This window comes from Triticum urartu, chromosome 7A (assembly GCF_056163025.1).
Source record: "Triticum urartu cultivar PI428250 chromosome 7A, HENAU_Tu73, whole genome shotgun sequence".
NCBI lineage: Eukaryota > Viridiplantae > Streptophyta > Magnoliopsida > Poales > Poaceae > Triticum > Triticum urartu.
Window position 1 is genome coordinate 44,368,640 of NC_141879.1, and position 20,338 is coordinate 44,388,977.

The window sequence follows — 20,338 nt, forward strand, 5'->3', positions numbered from 1 at the left end:
CTTAAACAATTTTTACATAGCGAACTTAAAATTTACTAAAAACAAAGCCTAGACTACATGAAGAACAAGCTCAGCGCGTCGAAGTCGTCGCCATCGCCGTTGTCCTCGTCGTCCTTCTCCTCCTTGACGCGGCCGCTCCTGCTGGACCCCTGCCCGGGGTCGCCCCGGCGGACCGGTGGTGGCGCGTCGTCGTCGCTGTCATCGTCGAGAATGACCACGCCTCCCTCGTCGTGGCCACGACGCCGAGCATCGAACTGCTCCAGGGCGCGACACTGGCGCTCTATCTTCGTCCGCTCCCAGTCTTCGTGCACCCATTTCAATGCCGCCTCGTCAGAGAGCCCCGGCTCCGTCTTCATGGCGGCGAGCCCCGGCTCCGTGTTCAGCTTGACTAAGTGAGGAGGATCCGAGGAGGAGGCGCGCCCGCCCTCGTTGATGACGATGCCGGCGCTGCGGGTGCGCTGGCCGAGCGGCAACTCCATGGGCTCGGCCTTGGCGCTGAACAATGCCGGCGACCTGGAGGAGGAGGAGCGATAGGAGGAAGATGAGGACGCCATCCTCCTCGGCATCCATTGGCCGCCGCTCTAGGGCGGGGCGGCAGGGTACGTCAAGGGTGGGTCGTTGCCGCCCTCGAGGTACCCGAGAACGGAGAGAAGCGAGCGCCCGGGGGTGCCCCACCATAGGCGGCGCCCCTCGCTGTTCTTGGCGCCCCGCAGCACCGGCGCCCCATTGGTGGAGGCCAGCTGGTGCTGGAAACATGCCGCGTACTGCGGGAGGGCGCGCTGCTCCTCCGCCAGCGACGCCCGCACGCGGTCGACCTCGTCGGCGAAGTAGTCGGCGCGTGTTGATGTCGGGCAGCGGGGGAATGGGGACGCCACCGGCCCTAAGACTCCACCCGCCCGGCCCTGCGCGCATATCGGGAGGCGCCGGGATGTTGGCCTCGAAGAGCAAGTACGCCTCCCACTCCTGCAGCGAGCAGCGGCCGAAGCCGTTGGGCTCCGCCCCATCGCCGGCAAATCGCTCACACATCACCGTGGCTGGGCTTGGGGAGAGAGGGGAGGAAATTCGGCGGCGGCTGTGCACGGGGAGATAGAGGCAGAGCACTGCGGGGTATGGCCAGAGGCGAGGGGGAGGCGTTGCCTTTATAACGACCGGGCGCCATGTGTACGCATGGCGGGAAGGAGGGCGTCGCCGCGCTGCTCGTGAGGAATCAATGGAAGGCTGACCGGCGGCAGCCTTCGCATTGATTTCCCGCGGAAAACCAAGGCGTTGTGAGGACAACGAGGCGAGTGTCTTAATGTATTATAAGTGGCTCATTGAAGCAGAGATGTTGTCCTGCAGAACATTTTTTGAAGAACACACCTATATGAGTCTTATTGTTAAACGTCGCAATCTATGAGAGTAGGGTTCTCTCTAGTAAACTCATGAAAGGTCTCGGAGTATTACACATAAGGTCCACCCGCGGGGAAGACCCACGGTAGCCACGTATCGGTCAAGGCTTTATGTGAAGCTAGATTCGCGGAAAATTTGCAGTTCAAGGCCCGGTCCAATGTTCAAGTTGCTTACTAGTGTAGCATAGAGTTCTAGGTGGAAGTTCAACTTAACAGTCTCCACTGTAGTACCGGTATATAAAACAGTGTTTTGGAACCAAAGGCAAATTTTGTGTGCCTCTGGGATCTGGTGGGGGATTGCTGGAATTTTGTCTATTTTGGGCCTAGCCCAATAGCAGTTTCAGAAATTCCTAATAAATCCCAGAGGCCCACGCAGCCCATTCGTGCAAGGCAAGAGGTGGCACAAAGTTTAGTCCCACATTGCTAGTTTAGAGGGAGTTGGACCTCTTTATAAGGAAGGTTTTTTCCCCACATGTATGAGCATGAGAACAAGAGGGACATCCACGCGCGCTCCTCCTCCGCCGCCCGCCTCACCACGCCGTGCCGCGCCGCGCCGCGCCGCGGGTTGCGGGAATGAGCCGAGCCGATGTCTAAATTTTTGCCACGCACGATGGGTATACGAAAGGTCACGTGGGAGTTGAAATGTTTTCTGTAGTGGACACTGAATTCGAACGGCGCGCCTCTTCGGTCGCTGCTTGTTCACTTCGTCTCCCTTCGTAGATTCACCTCCCGCCGCAGCCTCTTTGCGTCCTTCTCCTGTGCCTATATAAGAGAGGCCGCTCCTCTCTAGAGAAACACAACAGAATCTCCTCTTCCTCTCGCCACAAAGTTCCGACCACTGCGCTGCTGCTACCTTCTTCCCCATCCCGTCTTGCGGCGTGCACCGCAGGTTGGGACAATAGGCCTCCGGAACCGCACATTTTGAGTCCTGTACGGGAGAAGGGTGATAAGGTTTTTGGGGAGCGCTCCGCGCGAATACTGGCTTCTTCATCACGGACTCCGACGACTACTTCCCCGACGACGACTTCTTCCCCGACGTCCACGACCTCCTCGACGACATGGCAGGCGAGGACACCGACCCCAAGTCCAGCGCTTCTGCTGCTGCTGTCCCGTACGTGTTCTTCTCCTTTCTGTTAGAGGTCCTGATACAGTTCCTTGTTCTAGTATTTGCCCTAGATATGTTAGACTCTATTTCATATATGCAACTTGCTATAATGTTTGCTTTAGATATATTCAGTTATAGTTCATATATGAAGATGTTGTTTACCTTCTCTTTGTCAAATCGCATGACTTGTTTTGTCATTGTTATATTAGTCATGCTTTATCTAATATTTTTGCTAATAAAATCATTTGGTAAATTGCTCATATTTCCAACAATCCAAAGATCTTATTATAAGCAATTTATCCCAAGTGGTTTTGCTGCTTCCATGAGACCTCCTATATTTGAGGGTATCCATTATAAGAGGTGGCGCGTGAGAGCAGTCTTATGGTTTCAAACCATGAGTTTCTATGACGCCATTCTCGGCAAACCTGAAGGGGATCTTGATGCTCAATAGGCTCAAGCCTTTCAGAAAAGGGATACTCTGTTTAAGGCTGCTCTCTTGAGTGTTCTTGGTGAGAACATAGTTGATGCTTATGCGTCAATTGATAATGGAAAAGATATGTGGGATGCACTCAAGGCCAAGTTTGGGGTCTCGGATGCTGGCACTGAGCTGTACATCATGGAGCAATTCTATGATTACAGGATGACTGAAGAGCGCTCCGTGGTTGATAAAGCTCATGAGATACAGTCATTTGCTACAGAACTTGAGCACTTTGGTTGTATGCTACCGGACAAGTTTGTTGTCGGAGGTATCATCACTAAGCTTCCTCCTTCATGGAGGAACTTTGCTACCTTGCTGAAGCATAAGAGGCGGGAGTTTTCCGTCCCGGATCTCATTGGCACTCTTGATGTGGAAGAAAAGGCGAGAGCAAAGGACACACGTGCTCGAGGTATTGAGGGAGGATCTAGTGCCAATGTGGTACAGAAGCAGAACTTTCAGCCCCACAAGTTCAAGAACAAGGGCAAGTTTGATGGTAAAGCAAAGTTTGATGGGAAGAACAAGGCTGTCCAACACAAGAACTTCAAGAAGAAGAATGATAAGAAGAAAGGTGTCTGTCATGTGTGTGGGGATCTTGATCATTGGGCTCCTAATTGCCCTAATCGCTATGACAAGCGTCATCCTGGGAAAGGCGGCAAGACCGCTAATGTTGTCATTGGAGACATTGATATGAAGGATGCTAGGTATGGTATATTTCCCACTATTCTTTCAGTATGACATTCTCCTGATTGGTTGATTGACACGGGTGCTAATGTGCATGTATGCGGTGATATTTCCATGTTTTCGTCTTATCATACCGCAGGGACTTCAACCGTGCTGATGGGCAACGGTTCAAGTGCTTCTGTTCGTGGTGTTGGCACGGTCGATCTGAAGTTTACTTCGGGGAAGATCGTGCGGCTGAAGAACGTGCATTATGTCCCCTCCTTCAATAAAAATCTTGTTAGTGGATTCCTTCTATGTAGAGATGGCTACAAGCTTGTCTTTGAGTCGAATAAATTTGTAATATCCAAGTATGAAACCTTTGTTGGCAAAGGCTATGAGTCAGGAGGCATGTTTCGTTTATCCTTATCAGACGTTTGCAATAAAGTTGTTAATCATGTTTGCAACAATAGTGAATCAAATGTGTGGCATTCACGTCTTTGTCATGTTAACTTTGGTTGCATGTCGCGACTAGCAAAGTTGAACTTAATCCCTAGCTTCAGTTTCTCTTAACCTTGTGGTCGTGGGGCTCGCGCATGATGGTGTTGAGTTTTTGGAGGAATCTTTCCAGGGTTTCAAGAAGCTCGCGGTTAACTGGATGAAGAAGATCCGGCGCGATCGGATCTACATCGTCGGCGGCCGCTCTTTCCTGTTTTGGCGAGTCTTCACGATCGCGTTTTTCGCTCATCGATGAGCGGCCGGCTGTTTGAGTCAAGTCTAGCATCCGAAAACAGTTGATACGAGGGACAAGTCGCCGAGACCGACACCGTCGTCCGTGTCCAAATCTAATTCGAAGCATCAGATTCCATCGCTATTGCATGGCGTGGCCCCCTAGGCCTTCTGCCAATTTTTCAACGGATCAAGGCCGAAACCTCAGGCACGTGGACCAGCAGTTGAAAAAAAAAAGTGCCACGATTCGGGAACAGATACGCAGGTGGCTTCGCCAGCGAGCCGCCCGCTACCATCCCGCCTCCGCCGCCCGCGGCCTCGCCTCCATTACCGCGCGGGCCGCTGCCCTCGTTCACCTCTGCTTCGGGCCGCCGTACCTGGCCGGATCCGCCTCAGCCTCAAGCCGCCGCGCCTCGCCCAGCATCCGCCTCCGTCCCGAGCAACAAGTCACCACCTCAGCTGGTGTTAAGCCACCTGCGTCGGCGGGGTACACCACGCCGCCGGCTTCTGTCGTCCAAGGTGAGCCGGACGTGACCCAGGCATGGACGCGGACTCGGCCTCCGTCGCCCTCGGCCGCCGCCGCTTCTGCTGTTACCAACCTTGCCGACGCGTTCTTCCGACTCACTTCCGTAGAAACAGGCCGCCTCGAGTCGCCGGATCGACCCGCTGTCTGAGGCACCTTCGTCTCGTTGCTCACTACCATCACCTCAAGCAGCTCACGGTTCTAGAGTCCAGGAGGCCGCTCGACCCGTCTGCGTTGTCGACCCGCCGGCACCCATGGCGCTACAAGGCAAGCCAATTCACTACTAATAAACAATTCATCCGTGGAGTGCTAGTACTTGCTAGCATGACTCCAAGTAAAGGATCAATCCAAGGGAAGAGTCCACGTGAAGATACGCTAACTCGTTTCCAAAGCAGTGCTGGCGGTACTAATCCGCGTATGAATCAAGACTACTGATTGCTAGTGGAACGTCAGATCAGACGTACATATATACGAGTTGTCTTTTTTATCCGACGACTACGTCCAGTATCATCCAACACTAGCATCCTGTTCATCCGGCAAAAATGCCAGGTCATATCCATCTAAATTTATTTTTCTTAACACATTGTTTTTATCAAAGAACAATTATTTGGTCTATGCTATTTTTTCGTAGTACCATTATTCCTCACAAAAAGGTCTTGCAAAAGGGGCGCGAGCAGATATTATTTTTTGCACTAGCGCTCATCCTGTGCAGGTTGCTACCCCCGTTACATCAGCACACGCAATTGACTTATTGTTCGCCCCTACGGTCGATTCTCCCGCCCGCACCGGTTTATAACGTCGCGGTTGACTCGCTCTCCACGCCGGCTTACAAATGTCGCGGCCGACTCACCCGTCCGCACCGGTTCATCCGTGAGCGACTTCAATTTCACTAAGCGATCATCAATCTCATGGCGGATCATTTCCGGCCGGGCACATTAGGTGATATCCATCTAGATATATTTTATTGGCATATATTATTGTTGTCAAAGAGCAGTTTATCTTTGCCTTGGTCTGCACTATTGTTGATGCAGGACAATGTGGTTGACTCACCCGCGCCGGTTTACAGCACTGTGGCCGACTCATCTGTTTTGGGCCACCTCTGATGCGGCGGTCGTTTTTTACCGCCCGTCTCTCGCGGCCTGGTCTACATCAACGCACTGGGTCGCACTTGTCTGGATGAGCTGTTTATTGAGTATGAGCAAGTCACTACTTGAGAAGCCCAGTTTTCTTCCAACAAATTGGAGGCAAATTATCATATATTATCAGCCGCCGTCTGCACTGGATGGTTCAATGGGCAGGCGCACAAGTTGTCACCACTACAGTTTGGAAAAATTTCAAACAACCAGTTGGAAGGAACCATTGGCCGAGTTGCTGACACGGATCATACGGGATCATTTATAACCCGCCGCAGTCACCTCAACCTTCTGTGGATTCACATCGTGCTATCAACATCAATGATATACAAATTATGTCGGTTTATATCACGGTCAAATATAGGGAGTCTCAAGCCAACTCCTCGAGGCACCTTTGAGACTCGGGGGCTACGATGACATGACTCAGCAAATCTTGCCAGTTTCAGCCGGTTTAAGAACCCCAGGACGATGGAGGGAAAGATAACCCAGTCCTGGAGGCTACTATTATATTGATGAAAATTTAAAGGCCGTCAGAAAATTTCCGGTTTAGAAAGTATATGACAGTTACAAAATCCCGGCTCAATGAAGAAGATCCGGGTCATCAGAAAGGATTCCGGTTTAAAATCCGGCTCAAGGGAAGTCAGTCTGACTGCAGCTCTCAAAAATCCGGTTTAACAATGTCCGGTTCAAAAAGGAATTAACTTCTCGCAAGTTCGAGTTTAAAGGCCGTCATAAAATTCCGGCTAAAAATGAAGATTCCGGTTTAAAATCCGGTTCAAGGGAAAGATGTCTCCTACAAAACTTTGAAGATCTCAATATCCGGTTCAAGAAGAATTTATCTCTTGCAAAAAGTTAAAAATTGTCGAAGAGGACCTGCTGCCACGATGCGCGGTTCGAACATGGGTATCCCGCCTTACTGGCCTGACATATTATTGATCACATGGGGGCTTCTGCTTCATAAAGCGGGGTCTCTGTTCTTTTACATCATGTGTGGTTACATGGAGTTGTTCTAAAGCGGCCTCCGGTTTACCCCTTGAGTTAGCTTTTCAAAAGCATCATGTTATATCACTTGGGGGCTTGGTCGTGTCCGAACCAATGCAATACCTCTTGATAGGCGAGAGCCACCAGATCACTTGGAGACTTGGTCACGTCTGAACCAGTCATGCCTCTTGATCGGCCTAAGGCCACATAATCACTTGGGGGCTTGGTCGAACCCGAACCATTGCCATGCCACTTGATCGGCATAAATGCCACGGTTTCATTTAGGGACCTGGCTGACTTGAACCATAGCTACACCTATCGGGAGCTTGGTCGTGTCCGACCATGGTAACACCATCTGATCAACTCAAATAAGCCTCTTTTTGCAAATGGTTTTGTCATTGCCTTTGCTTCACATTTTTTCTTTTTACTGCGTTTTTTTAAACCGACAAAGTTTTAAGCCGGTTCAATCTGTCAATTGACGGAACACGGTCCATTTTAATCCGGAGACTATTTGCTCGGTTTGATTTTCTGTTACCATCCTATTATGGAGTAAACCGGTGTTTATCACAACTCGGTACGGTTTCATCATAAACCGGTACAATATGAAAGGAGTTATCATTACTCCAAGATTGGGGTTATCACTCTTACTACAAAAAGTTGGTAACCAACGATGTGATTCAATGTCAAAGAAACAGGTTTGTTAAACCGGCCTGGCTTTTGACTATAAGTCGCCAGTATGATGAGAAATTATCCGGTGTTTGTTAAACCGGCCTGGTTTTTGGACTATAAGTCGCCAGTATATATATATATATATATATATATATATATATATATATATATATATATATATTTGGATTGCGCCATCGGAATTATGCGCTTATAAATCATTGGGTTATATTATTCAAATAGCCAAACTTGGCTGAATTTTCATTATGATATTGAATGAATAAGGTTTTCACCGGATTATATTATCTTGAATAGCCAACATGGCTGGATTTTTATGGTTATTAATAACCGGTATTATTGAGTTTTCAAAGTCGCTATAGCTCAATGTCTACTATTTTATCAAAAGGATATGATTTATTCTACAATGAAAGGAATAGTCCCGAGTCGCTGCAGGCTTACAACCCGGCACTTGGGGGCTACATTATTCAAATCGAGATTACATGCAAGTCTCATGTCGCTGCAAGCATGCATCATGACACTTGGGGGCTAATACCAAGTCATTTTTAGTCTTATTGAAGACCCGACTCATCATATTATAATGAGTCGGCCCTTGGGGGCTACCAATTGCTCCTGTCAACAATTCAAGGCATGACAACCCGGCACTTGGGGGCTACATATATGGAGTATTCAGTTTATATAATTGAGATGAACAAACCGGATTTCTTCAAGGTTGAAACACTTATTGGAGCAAGTCTTAAGTTATCACTACGTTCTCCTCTTAAGACTTGGGGGCTACAGGTATTATGCATATAAAGGAGGAACATCTTCATTTTATCAGTTTTGAGCAAATCAGGAAGATCAATTGCATGACCCGGTGTCGACAACAATTATGACCCGGCGCCATCAATATTTATAAACCGGCTATTGGGTAATATTAAACCGGCAAGTTTTACATCTTCAAACCGGTTGAATATAAGATAAGTATTTTCAGACCCATGTTTCTTAAACCGGCGCTTTGGGAGCTGAGTCAAAGGAGTTATTCTTCACGATATTTCTCGGTGACAAACCAAGGTCGGCAAATTGATTATGAAGCTGGTCTGTTGACCCGGATTTCTCAGAAGGAGGAATAACAAGGACTTAAGGATGATCAGGTACCGGTTTACAAAAATTCTTAACCCGGAGCATAACCTGTCAAATTTGTTCTTGTGTTTATTTTGCAGCATAAGTTTACCATGAATAAATCCAAGCTAAACTTGGGGGCTAATGTCAGGGATATACCCCGCGGCGTAAACCGGCCGGAAGTTAACCCGGCCAGGACTTGGCGGTTTATCTGAAGACCCCGCTGACACTTGGCGAGTTACTGGCGACCCGCCCTGACCTGGCAGTTTACAAGCAACCCACCTGGTCATTATGACTCACTGGTGATCCGGCGTGCGGGACAGACGGATGACAAGGCCCAAGGCCCAGAAGGCCGGTTCACGTTTAATGGTGGGCCGGTTTAAGAGGAAAGGCATGAGGAACGTTTATCTTACAAGGAGTTAAGACCTGGACTTGTATCCGGTTTGTATTAGAGATAGACTAGTCCTAATCCTAATAGGACTCTACATGTAACCCGCCCCTCCAACATATATAAGGAGGGGCAGGGCTCCCCAAAAAGGGAGAAGATTCACAAGTTCCACAAGTTGGACAAGTTAGGTTTAGACAATAGCTCTCGAGATAGAGCACTCTTGTAACCGTGGTCATCATCATCAATATCAATGAAACAGGATGTAGGCTTTTACCTCCACCGTGAGGGGCCGAACCTGGGTAAAACATCACATCTCTCGTCCCGCTCAACCCCTCTCAAGCTACCACATAGATGCGTTGGCCTCGCAACTAAGTCCTGACAGTAAGGACATCTGCCATGACAATTCCACGACACCTAGTTTCACCACTGTCAAGGGATCTAAGTGTCAAGTGTGTGTGTGCTAGCTAAGCAACCTCGTAAGTCTCCCACGAATGCGGAAACGAGAAATCTTGCACCACTAGAACTCATACATTCAGATCTTTGTGAAATGAATGGCATTTTGACAAAAGGTGGAAAGAAATATTTCATGACGTTAATTGACAACTCCACTAGATACTGCCGTGTGTATCTTCTGAAATCTAAGGATGAGGCTTTGAACTTTTTCAAGATCTATAAAGCTGAAGTGGAAAACCAACTTGATCGAAAAATCAAGAGGCTTAGGTCCGACCGTGGTGGAGAGTATTTTTCCAATGAATTTGATGCTTTTTGTGCAGAACATGGTATAATCCTTGAGAGGACGCCTCCCTACTCACTTCAGTCAAATGGGGTGGCCGAAAGAAAGAACCGTACTCTAACAGATTTGGTTAATGTCATGTTAGACACATCGGGTCTCTTCAAGGCATGGTGGGGGGAGGCAATATTGACGGCATGTCATGTCCTAAACCGAGTTCCCACAAAGAACAAAGAGATAACTCCATTTGAGGAATGGGAGAAGAAAAGGTTAAAACTCTGTTATCTACGAACATGGGGTTGTTTGGCGAAAGTCAATGTTCCAATTTCAAAGAAGCGAAAGCTTGGACCAAAGACTGTGGACTATGTTTTCCTGGGATATGCCTTTCATAGCATTGGATATAGATTCTTGGTTGTAAAATCTAAGGTACCTGACATGCATGTCGGTACGATCATGGAGTCGAATGATGCGACTTTCTTTGAAGATATCTTTCCCATGAAGGATATGGCTACCTCATCTAATCAGGAGATGCCTAGTTCATCGAATCAGGAACCAGTTACAATTACCAAACCTGCCATTTCGATAGAACACTTTGAAAGTCCTATGGAGGAAAACAATGAAGTTCCTACTAGGAGCAAGAGACAGAGGACTGCAAAGTCCATTGGTGATGATTTTCTTGTATATCTCATAGATGACACTCCCGGTTCTATTTCAGAGGCTTATGCATCTGAAGATGCTGACTACTGGAAGGAAGCGGTTGGTAGCGAGATGGATTCCATCTTAGCGAATGAAACTTGGGAGATAACTGATCGTCCTTATGGGTGCAAACCTATAGGATGCAAATGGGTATTCAAGAAGAAGCTTAGGCCTGATGGTACTATTGAAAAGTACAAGGCTCGGCTCGTGGCTAAGGGTTATACCCAAAAGGAAGGTGAAGACTTCTTTGATACTTACTCACCTGTGACTCGACTGACCACTATTCGAGTTCTACTTTGACTAGCTGCCTCGCATGGTCTTCTCGTTCATCAAATGAATGTTAAGACTGCTTTCCTAAATGGAGAGTTGGACGAGGAAATTTATATGGAACAACCAGATGGGTTTGTACTAGATGGTCAGGAAGGAACAGTGTGCAAGTTGCTGAAGTCTTTATACGGACTCAAGCAAGCACCCAAACAGTGGCATGAGAAGTTTGAAAGAACTTTAACAGCTGCAGGCTTTGTTGTGAACGAAGCTGACAAATGTGTAGTACTATCGCCATGGCGGGGGCGAGGGAGTTATCCTTTGCTTGTATGTTGATGACATACTGATTTTCGGAACAAATCTGAATGTTATTAAGGAGGTCAAAAATTTCCTATCTCGTTGTTTTGAGATGAAGGATTTAGGAGTGGCTGATGTCATTCTGAACATCAATTTGTTGAGAGACGATGATGGTGGGATTACATTGCTTCAATCTCACTATGTGGAAAAATATCTTGAGTCACTTTGGCTATAGTGACTGCAAGCCCTCTCCAACACCATATGATGCGAGTGTGTTACTTCGAAAGAATCGAAGAATTGCTAGAGATCAATTGAAATATTCTCAGAATATTGGCTCGCTTATGTACTTAGCCATTGCTACAAGACCTGACATCTCTTTTGCTGTTAGCAAACTGAGTCGGTTTGTCTCAAAACCAGGAGATGTGCATTGGAAATCTCTAGAAAGAGTTTTGCGTTATTTGAAAGGCACTGCGAATTATGGAATTCACTACACCGGGCACCCAAAGGTGCTTGAAGGGTATAGTGACTCAAACTGGATCTCAGATGCTGATGAGATAAAGGCCACGAGCGGATATGTATTCACTCATGGAGATGGCGCTGTTTCTTGGAAGTCTTGCAAACAGACCATCTTAACGAGGTCAACAATGGAAGCAGAACTCACAGCACTAGATACAGCTACGGTCGAAGCAGATTGGCTTCGCCGGCTCTTGAATGACTTGCTGGTTGTTGCGAAACCTGTATTGGGTATCCTTATGAACTGCGGCAATCAAACTGTGATCACGAAAGTTAGCAACTCAATGGATAACATGAAGTCATCAAGACACGTCCAGATAAGGTTAAAGTCTGTCAGGAAAATGAGAAACTCCGGAGTTATTGCATTGGATTATATCCAAATGTCTAAGAATCTGGCAGATCCTTTTACTAAGGGTCTATCACGTAATGTGATAGATAATGCATCGAGGGAGATGGGTATGAGACCCATAATATGAGTTGTTCACAGTGGTAACCTATTCTTTGTGATTGGAGATCCCGTGAATTAGATGTGGAAGACAAGCTGTTGGTCAACTGAGAGGAGAGTATCCTTACTATCAACAATGCCACTCCATGAAGATACAATACTCTCCTAATCTGCATGGCAGGTTAATGTATATCTTAATGTGTTCTAAGTGGCTCATTGAAGCGGAGATGTCGTCCTGCAGAACATCTTTTGAAGAACACACCTATATGAGTCTGATTGTTAAACGTCGCTATCTATGATAATATGGTTCTCTCTAGTAAACTCATGAAAGGTCTCGGAGTATGACGCATAAGCTCCACCCGCCGGGAAGACCCACCGTAGCCACATATCGGTCAAGGCTTTATGTGAAGCTAGATTCGCAGAAAACTTGCAGTTCAAGGCCCAGTCCACTGTTCAAGTTGCTTACTAGTGTAGCATAGAGTTCTAGGTGGAAGTTCAACTTAACAGTCTCCACTGTAGTACTGGTATATAAAATAGTGTTTTGGAACCAAAGGCAAATTTTGTGTGCCTCTGGGATCTGGTGGGGGATTGCTGGAATTTTATCTATTTTGGGCCTAGCCCAATAGCAGTTTCAGAAATTCCTAATAAATCCTAGAGGCCCACGCAGCCCATTCGTGCAAGGCAAGAGGTGGAACAAAGTTTAGTCCCACATTGCTAGTTTAGAGGGAGTTGGACCTCTTTATAAGGGAGGTTCTTTCCCCACATGTATGAGCATGAGAACAAGAGGGACATCCACGCGCGCTCCTCCTCCGCCGCCCGCCTCGTCACGACGCGCCGCGGGTTGCGGGAATGAGCCGATGTCTAAATTTTTGCCACGCACGACGGGTATACGAAAGGTCACGTGGGAGTTGAAATGTTTTCTGTAGTGGACACTGAATTCGAACGGCGCGCCTCTTCGGTCGCTGCTTGTTCACTTCGTCTCCCTTCGTAGATTCACCTCCCGCCGCAGCCTCTTTGCGTCCTTCTCCTGTGCCTATATAAGAGAGGCCGCTCCTCTCCAGAGAAACACAACAGAATCTCCTCTTCCTCTCGCCACAAAGTTCCGACCACTGCGCTGCTGCTATCTTCTTCCCCATCCCGTCTTGCGGCGTGCACCACAGGTTGGGACAATAGGCCTCCGGAACCGCACATTTTGAGTCCTGTACGGGAGAAGGGTGATAAGGTTTTTGGGGAGCGCTCCGCGCGACTACTGGCTTCTTCATCACGGACTCCGACGACTACTTCCCCAACGACGACTCCTTCCCCGACGTCCACGACCTCCTCGACAACATGGCAGGCGAGGACACTGACCCCAAGTCCAGCGCTTCTGCTGCTGCTGTCCCGTACGTGTTCTTCTCCTTTCTGTTAGAGGTCCTGCTACAGTTCCTTGTTCTAGTATTTTCCCTAGATATGGTAGACTCTATTTCATATATGCAACTTGCTATAATGTCTGCTCTAGATATTTTCAGTTACAGTTCATATATGAAGATGATGTTTACCTTCTCTTTGTCAAATCGCATGACTTGTTTTGTCACTATTATATTAGTTATGCTTTATCTAATATTTCTGTTAATAAAATCATTTGGTAAATTGCTCATATTTCCAACACAATCGTGTCCATTAGTGACTCCTCGACCAGCTGCGAGGACATCGAACTCTTTGGTAATAAAAACCAGAACCACACGTACGAGGGAGAGGAAGGAACCTATAGCTAGCGGCGGCAGCGCCAATCATGGGAGCGCCGTCGTGTGCTGCAGGAGGTGACGGCGACAGGAACAATCTCAGGAGGGCATGATTTGTGGTGTGTGGAGACCGGCCATATGCAAAGCCCCTCCCATGCGTACCCACATTGATCTGGCGAACCTATCCTTGTGATGCGTTGGATGGAACCCGGCTCTCATACGCCCATGGCTTCCTCGATCGGCTCGATGGCGCATTCCGCCGTCTCGCGATTGTGCGTCTAGATTAGCTTAGGTGCAACCGAGGCCGCGTGGCCATGACCGATCGCCGGAATTCCGAGAACAACGAGTAGCGCCTGGCGGTGGTGGAAGAACAGGAGGACGTCGTGGCCTTGCCTTGGCACAACAGTCGAGATGGAGATGGAGCGATTGAGAAGCAAGGGGTTCGATGCGTCAACAAGCTAGACGAAAGCCGCCCCCCGCCGGCGACAGCATGTCGTACATTGATGCCATGGTCTAGAACCTCAATTAATTGATTCTTATCCATGTCAAGATGCCCTATCACCGTCAAGGTCTAGAACATTAATTGTTATCATCCATGCGATGGACGAGGATCCCAGCAAGAATGATCTTGAAACTCACTGGTAGAGGTCTCCACAAAATCCGGTCCGCCGCCGCCACTAATCAGGCGCGAGGCGCTATGCCTTGACGCTCTTGTCGTCTCGCAATTCCCGCGATCAGCCATGTCCGCACTTGCCTTAGTTACAGTGAGCTAGAGCTGATGGGGCACCCCATCGAGCGAGTAAATAGCATAAAACTACTACTTTACAGGTTAGGGTTCCAAAAAACTACTGGATATTTTTTTTCTCAAATAACTACCAATTCAGGGGTCGGCTGTTTCAAAAAACCCAAATTCTTCATTGCTAACATTTTAAACCGGTTTATGACAGGTCGGGCCCGCTCCTAAACAATCCGTTTGTTGACTGTTTTATTTGACCGTTAACTTATTGTGGGATCCACATGTAAGATGTTTCTTCTTCCTCCATTCTCTCCTCTCTCTCTCTTCTCTCCTCCTTGCCCAAGCTACAGCACCTCCACCACTCACCGACGACCACCTCCACCACACGGCCGCGCCCAGGAGCAAGGCGAGCAAGGGCCGGCACAAGCCGCGAGCGCCGGGAGCCGCGCCGGAGCAAGGAGAGGGCCGCCGCGCGCCATGGCGAGGGTTCAGGCCGACGCGCCCAGGAGCACGTGCTGCCGCGAGCTGAGCGTCATGGCCAGGGGCTCGGGCTCGGGCCGCCGCGCCCAGGAAGAGGGAGGAGAGAGAGAGGCCGCTCACGTGGGACTTCACGGCGGCTCCAGCCGCGAGCGCCGGGAGCAGCGCAGGCTCCGACCGCGCGCCATGGCCACGAGCAGCGGTAGCGGTCGGCCGCCTCGCCTCGCGCCTCGCTGGTACGGGCCAAGGAGCACCGGCCGCCACCAGCCGTGCCATGGCCAAGGGCTCCGACTGCGCGCCATGGCCATGAGCAGCTGCAGCAGTCGGCCGCCTCCTTTCGCCTGCCAGCGACCTGGCGGCCGGCGAGCCGCCGACGTCGTTTCCTCTGGGCGCACAAGTTGCCAGGGACCCGATTGCTTTTTCGAAAAACATTTAGCGACCCGATTGCTTTTTTTAGAAAACTACAGGGGTTTTCTCTAAATGCGTAAAGGAACAGATTTTTCTAATTAGAATAACAAAGGGACACTGACATGTGGGCTCCACATGTAAGGTAACGGTCAAACTGACGGTCACATAAACGGTTTTTTTACATGCGGGTCCCAACTGTCATAATCACGATCAATAGTAAAGCACTTGACGATTAGAGTTTTTTGAAACAGCCGACCTCTGACTTGGTAGTTATCAGAGAAAAAAAATATTCGATAGTTTTTTAAAACCCTAACATGTAAAGTAGTAGTTTTATCCTATTTACTCCCATCGAGCCGATCGAGGAAGCCACGAGCATGGGAGAACATGATTCCCTCCGATGCATAGCAGGGACAGGTGTCGGAAGAGGCTTTGCATACCGTCTCCACACAAAAAATTCCCTGATAGGAATACGTTGGGATTACAAGGGCAAGGGCATCACTTTTGGGTCCCTTGTCAGGTTTGCCATCACGCTTGCTGGCCACAGGGAAGGTCCTGCACACTTGCTGTCCCCGGGAGGTCCCCATGAGGTCGTGCACGCCTGCTATGAGGAGCGATGAAGAAGAGGATGACTCGGGGTGTTGTTGTTGTGAGGCCAGACAAGTCATCATGCAAATCCGATAGCATCCAACAGCAGAGAGTCATCGTGTAAATCCGATAGCATCCAACAGCAGAGAGTCGTTGGAAGAGTCTGCAAGCATGCATGTCCACGTGATGAGTCCAGGCACAACACTCCATCGGCGTTCTACCAAGAAGCTGATGGGAGGCACTGGATGCATGTAAGCATGCATGTTTGATGAACGTCTCTTTTTTTGGCTAATTGCATACATGAATTTTACCAGGATTTGACTACATAAGAGTTTGGATGACACCACACTAGATTCGAAGAGATGAAGCACTCTATCCAAACAGGAGAAGTAAAACTTGACAAGATTGTACAAATTTTCAATGATCTTCATTGGGGCCAAGTAAATCATGAGTGAAAATCTATACTGGTGTGAAACTTTAGCATCCGCCACACCAATCTATCAAGGTCTTATGTGTCAGATAAATGATCACGGTGCGGTACGAATCCTCCTGTGCCCGCCAAGAATATAGCCTCGAATCTTCATTTGGATCAGTGTTGTCTTCTTCGTGCCACTGTCCTCGATCGCCGCTGTTATGGCCGGCCGGCTTAGGCCCGCAAGTTATTTTAGTTTTTATTTTCAGATTAGGCAAGTTATCTTAGGCAAGTTATCTTAGGTTGATTCTTCTACAAGTTATCTAGGATATAAATATAGATTGTAAGACTCTTTTTGAAGGCAAGCAATAAGAAGAATATTATCTCCTATTGCCCGGCTTCCTGAGGAGCCGGAACCCTAGCCGCCAACAACCCTAGCCGCCGCCCTTCTCCTAGCCGCGACAGCGCCCTGCCGCCGGCGCGCCCGATCCTCGCCACGTCTCCCTCCATCCTTCCCTTACCACCTACGCCCTAAACCTGGTAGAGTACTTGATCCTACCAATTTGGTATCAGGTAACCGGGTTTCGACCATGTCTCCGCCAATTCCACTGCCACCACCACCGCTGCCCGCCAACTCCTCCACCACCGCCGCCTCTGCGCCGGGCGTCACGGCCTCGCTCTCGGAGGGCACCACTGCGTCGCTCTCAGCACCGGTCCTAACGGCACCCGGCACCACGCCGGGTCAAGGGCAGCCACAGGCCCCCGTCCAACACTCACCGCCGCCATCACCTCCCCCGCAGCCGCAACAGTTCACGCCGGAGGCCATGGCGGGTGTCCTCAACGACCTCGTCACCGCGGTTCAAGGGATCCGCCTCTACCTGGCAGGTCCGTACGGGCCGCCCCCACCACTCCATCCAGCCATGGCCGCGGTCAGCAGGCGCTTCCGTGGTACCCGGCATCGGAGGCCATCACCGGACTCCATCCAGCCATGGCCACGGGTCAGCAGGCGCTTCCGTGGTACTCGGCACCGGGGGCCGTCACCGGAGGCTACCCGGCGCTCCCCGCCCCAGCGGCCGCACCGCCGCCTTGGGCGCAGTGGCCGCCGCAGATCGCGCCGGCAGCCCCGCCACTTCTCGCCACCACGGGGCCGCAGTGGCCCACCTGGACCGCGCCGGTCGCGCCGTCCTCCGTCGCGCCCTACCTTCCAGCGGCCTCGGAGCAGGGTCCTCCACCGGCCCCGCCCAGCCCTAACCTGGGCACCGGCGCCTCGGAGCAGGGCCAGACCCAGCAGCTTCTTCCGGCGTCACCGCCGCCCCCCACGCCGCAGGCGCCGGTGCAGCTCCACCAGGCGCCGCCGCCATCGACAGTACCACCACCCGCGCCTAGGGCTACGGGTCGGCCCCTGCACCAGGTGCAGTTTCCACCGTCACCATCGCCGATCCCCGCTTGGGCGACCGGCTCGTCTTCGTGGCCGGTCTACTCCACAACGCCGGAACACCCGACGCCCTCCCTGCGGTTTGATCACCCCTCCAGCTCGGCGAACTACGCCCCGGCGCTTCCCGACCCAGCATACGCGCCGGCGGCAACTACGGCCGCCCCCGGGCACGGCGGGCCGACACCGCCTCGCTTCGCCAAACTGGACTTCGCCACCTACGAGGGCACGGAGGACCCCCTCAACTGGCTCAACCAGTGCGAGCAGTTCTTTCGAGGGCAGCGGACGCTCGCTTTGGATCGCACCTGGCTCGCGTCCTATCATCTTCGAGGCGCAGCGCACACCTGGTACTACGCCCTCGAGCAGGACGAGGGCGGCATGCCACCATGGGAGCGCTTCCGGGAGCTTTGTCTCCTCCGGTTCGGGCCTCCTATCCGCGGGAGCCGACTGGCGGCCCTCGGCCGCTTACCTTTCACATCCACGGTGCAGGACTACGCCGACCGCTTCTAGGCCCTGGCGTGCCACGCGCCGGGCGTCTCCGCCACTCAGCGCGCCGAGTTATTTGTGGGCGGTCTACCGGACCATATCCGCATGGATGTGGAGCTTCGGGGACCCCATGATCTCCAGTCGGCCATGTATTACGCCCGCGCGTTCGAGTGCCGCGCGGTGGCCATCCAGCAGGAATCACCGTCCCAGACTACTGGGTCGCTACCCGGACCGGATTCCGCGCAGGGTCGGCCTGTGCAGGCTTCTGCGGCACCCCTCGCCGCGACCGCGGGGCGCCCGTTCCGCCGGCTCACCCCAGCTGAGATACTCGAGCGTCGCCGCCAAGGGTTGTGCTTCAACTGCGACGAACCCTACAAGCCCGGCCACGCCTGCCCGCGACTCTTCTACCTGGAGGTGGCAGACTACATTCCGGAGGACGTCGTCGCCGCTGACCTGGCCGCCCCAGATGTCGAGAAGGTGTTTGACGCTGGTTGATTACCTCAAAGAGTTCAAGCAAGCGCTTCCCCACCTTGCAGCTCGAGGACGAGCTGTTTGTGCAGGCGGGGAGAAGTGTTATGGCCGGCCGGCTTAGGCCCGCAAGTTATCTTAGTTTTTATTTTCAGATTAGGCAAGTTATCTTAGGTTGATTCTTCTACAAGTTATCTAGAATATAAATATAGGTTGTAAGACTCGTTTTGAAGGCAAGCAATAAGAAGAATATTATCTCCTATTGCCCGGCTCCCTGAGGAGCCGGAACCCTAGCCGCCAACAGCCCTAGCCGCCGCCCTTCTCCTAGCCGCGACGGCGCCCTGCCGCCGGCGCGCCCGATCCTCGTCACGTCTCCCTCCATCCTTCCCTTACCACCTACGCCCTAGACCTGGTAGAGTACTTGATCCTACCAGCCGCCTTCTTCCAGCACAATATGTGGTCATTGTCTACCAGGCCACGAACCCCTCTCTCCAAACATTGGGATCCAGCCTCTCACCTCAACTAGGCTCTTGGAGTAGCGATAAAGTGAAGCTTTTCTCTTTCGTGTCAGATCCACTTCGTTCTGTTATGGTATTGGCCGAAATCATCTTTTTCAGGGTGCTTTCAATGTAGAAATAAACAGATGCTCACCTCGGCTGATTTACATGTCTGTGTATGTGAAAGGAGGATCTTAACAATTACACTTGCAAGCTCACATAGATAAATCAAGGTTAGCTTTTCTAGAACATTATAACTGTCGGATATGTATGTAGAGGCGTGCCGCTTTATTAGATACAAGTTCATGTGCGTTATTCTGGAAAAGGCCACAGGAAAGTGTGCCTCATAATTTGTTGGTTGTAAAACATTAGGGTCAACTGGATATTATTGCCTATTAATTACTTGAGTTTTTTACCTTCTGTGAAATTCGGACTTGTAAAGGCGATTATCATCTGAATGGCCTGCAATTAATGAGTAACTATGTCAGTTTTTTTACTCTGATGGAATGCTCTGTTCACTTGGAAAGGCTGTTATTAGCATCTAAAAGTTATAACCGTTTTCAATGGAGAAGAGGAGAGTTTACCTGACCTCTGTTGAAAGAGATTTGACATGTAACAAAAGTGAAAAATCAATATATTTGGCACTTTCAGGTATAACAAAAGAAACCAAAAGCTGCAGGTGATCCTGCTGAATGACATTTTGGAGGCCTTCTTTTGCCATTTTGGAAATGATACACACATATAGATGAATGTGGCATATTATTTGGTTGAATATCGTTTCCAAAATGTATAAACCAATATAAATACCATGTAACTTCCTGCATCAGTAATCTGGCTGACTTCATTACTCCGGCAAGAATTACACTTTGATTCCCGTTTCGCGCCCAGGCACCTATTTAATTACAGTGCTTCACTATGTTTTTTAAACTACACGTATTTTTTTTTCTCGAAATGCATCCGCTGCCTTGTTACATATTTGACTGGATGTATGTGCTAACCAAGTT

At 50.1% G+C, this 20,338-nt stretch overlaps 1 pseudogene; it reads left to right on the top strand.

Annotated features, from left to right (window-relative positions):
• Window positions 1–17,032: 17,032 nt before the first annotated feature.
• LOC147957525 (uncharacterized) lies at window positions 17,033–19,224 on the top strand (annotated as a pseudogene).
• Window positions 19,225–20,338: the final 1,114 nt, after the last annotated feature.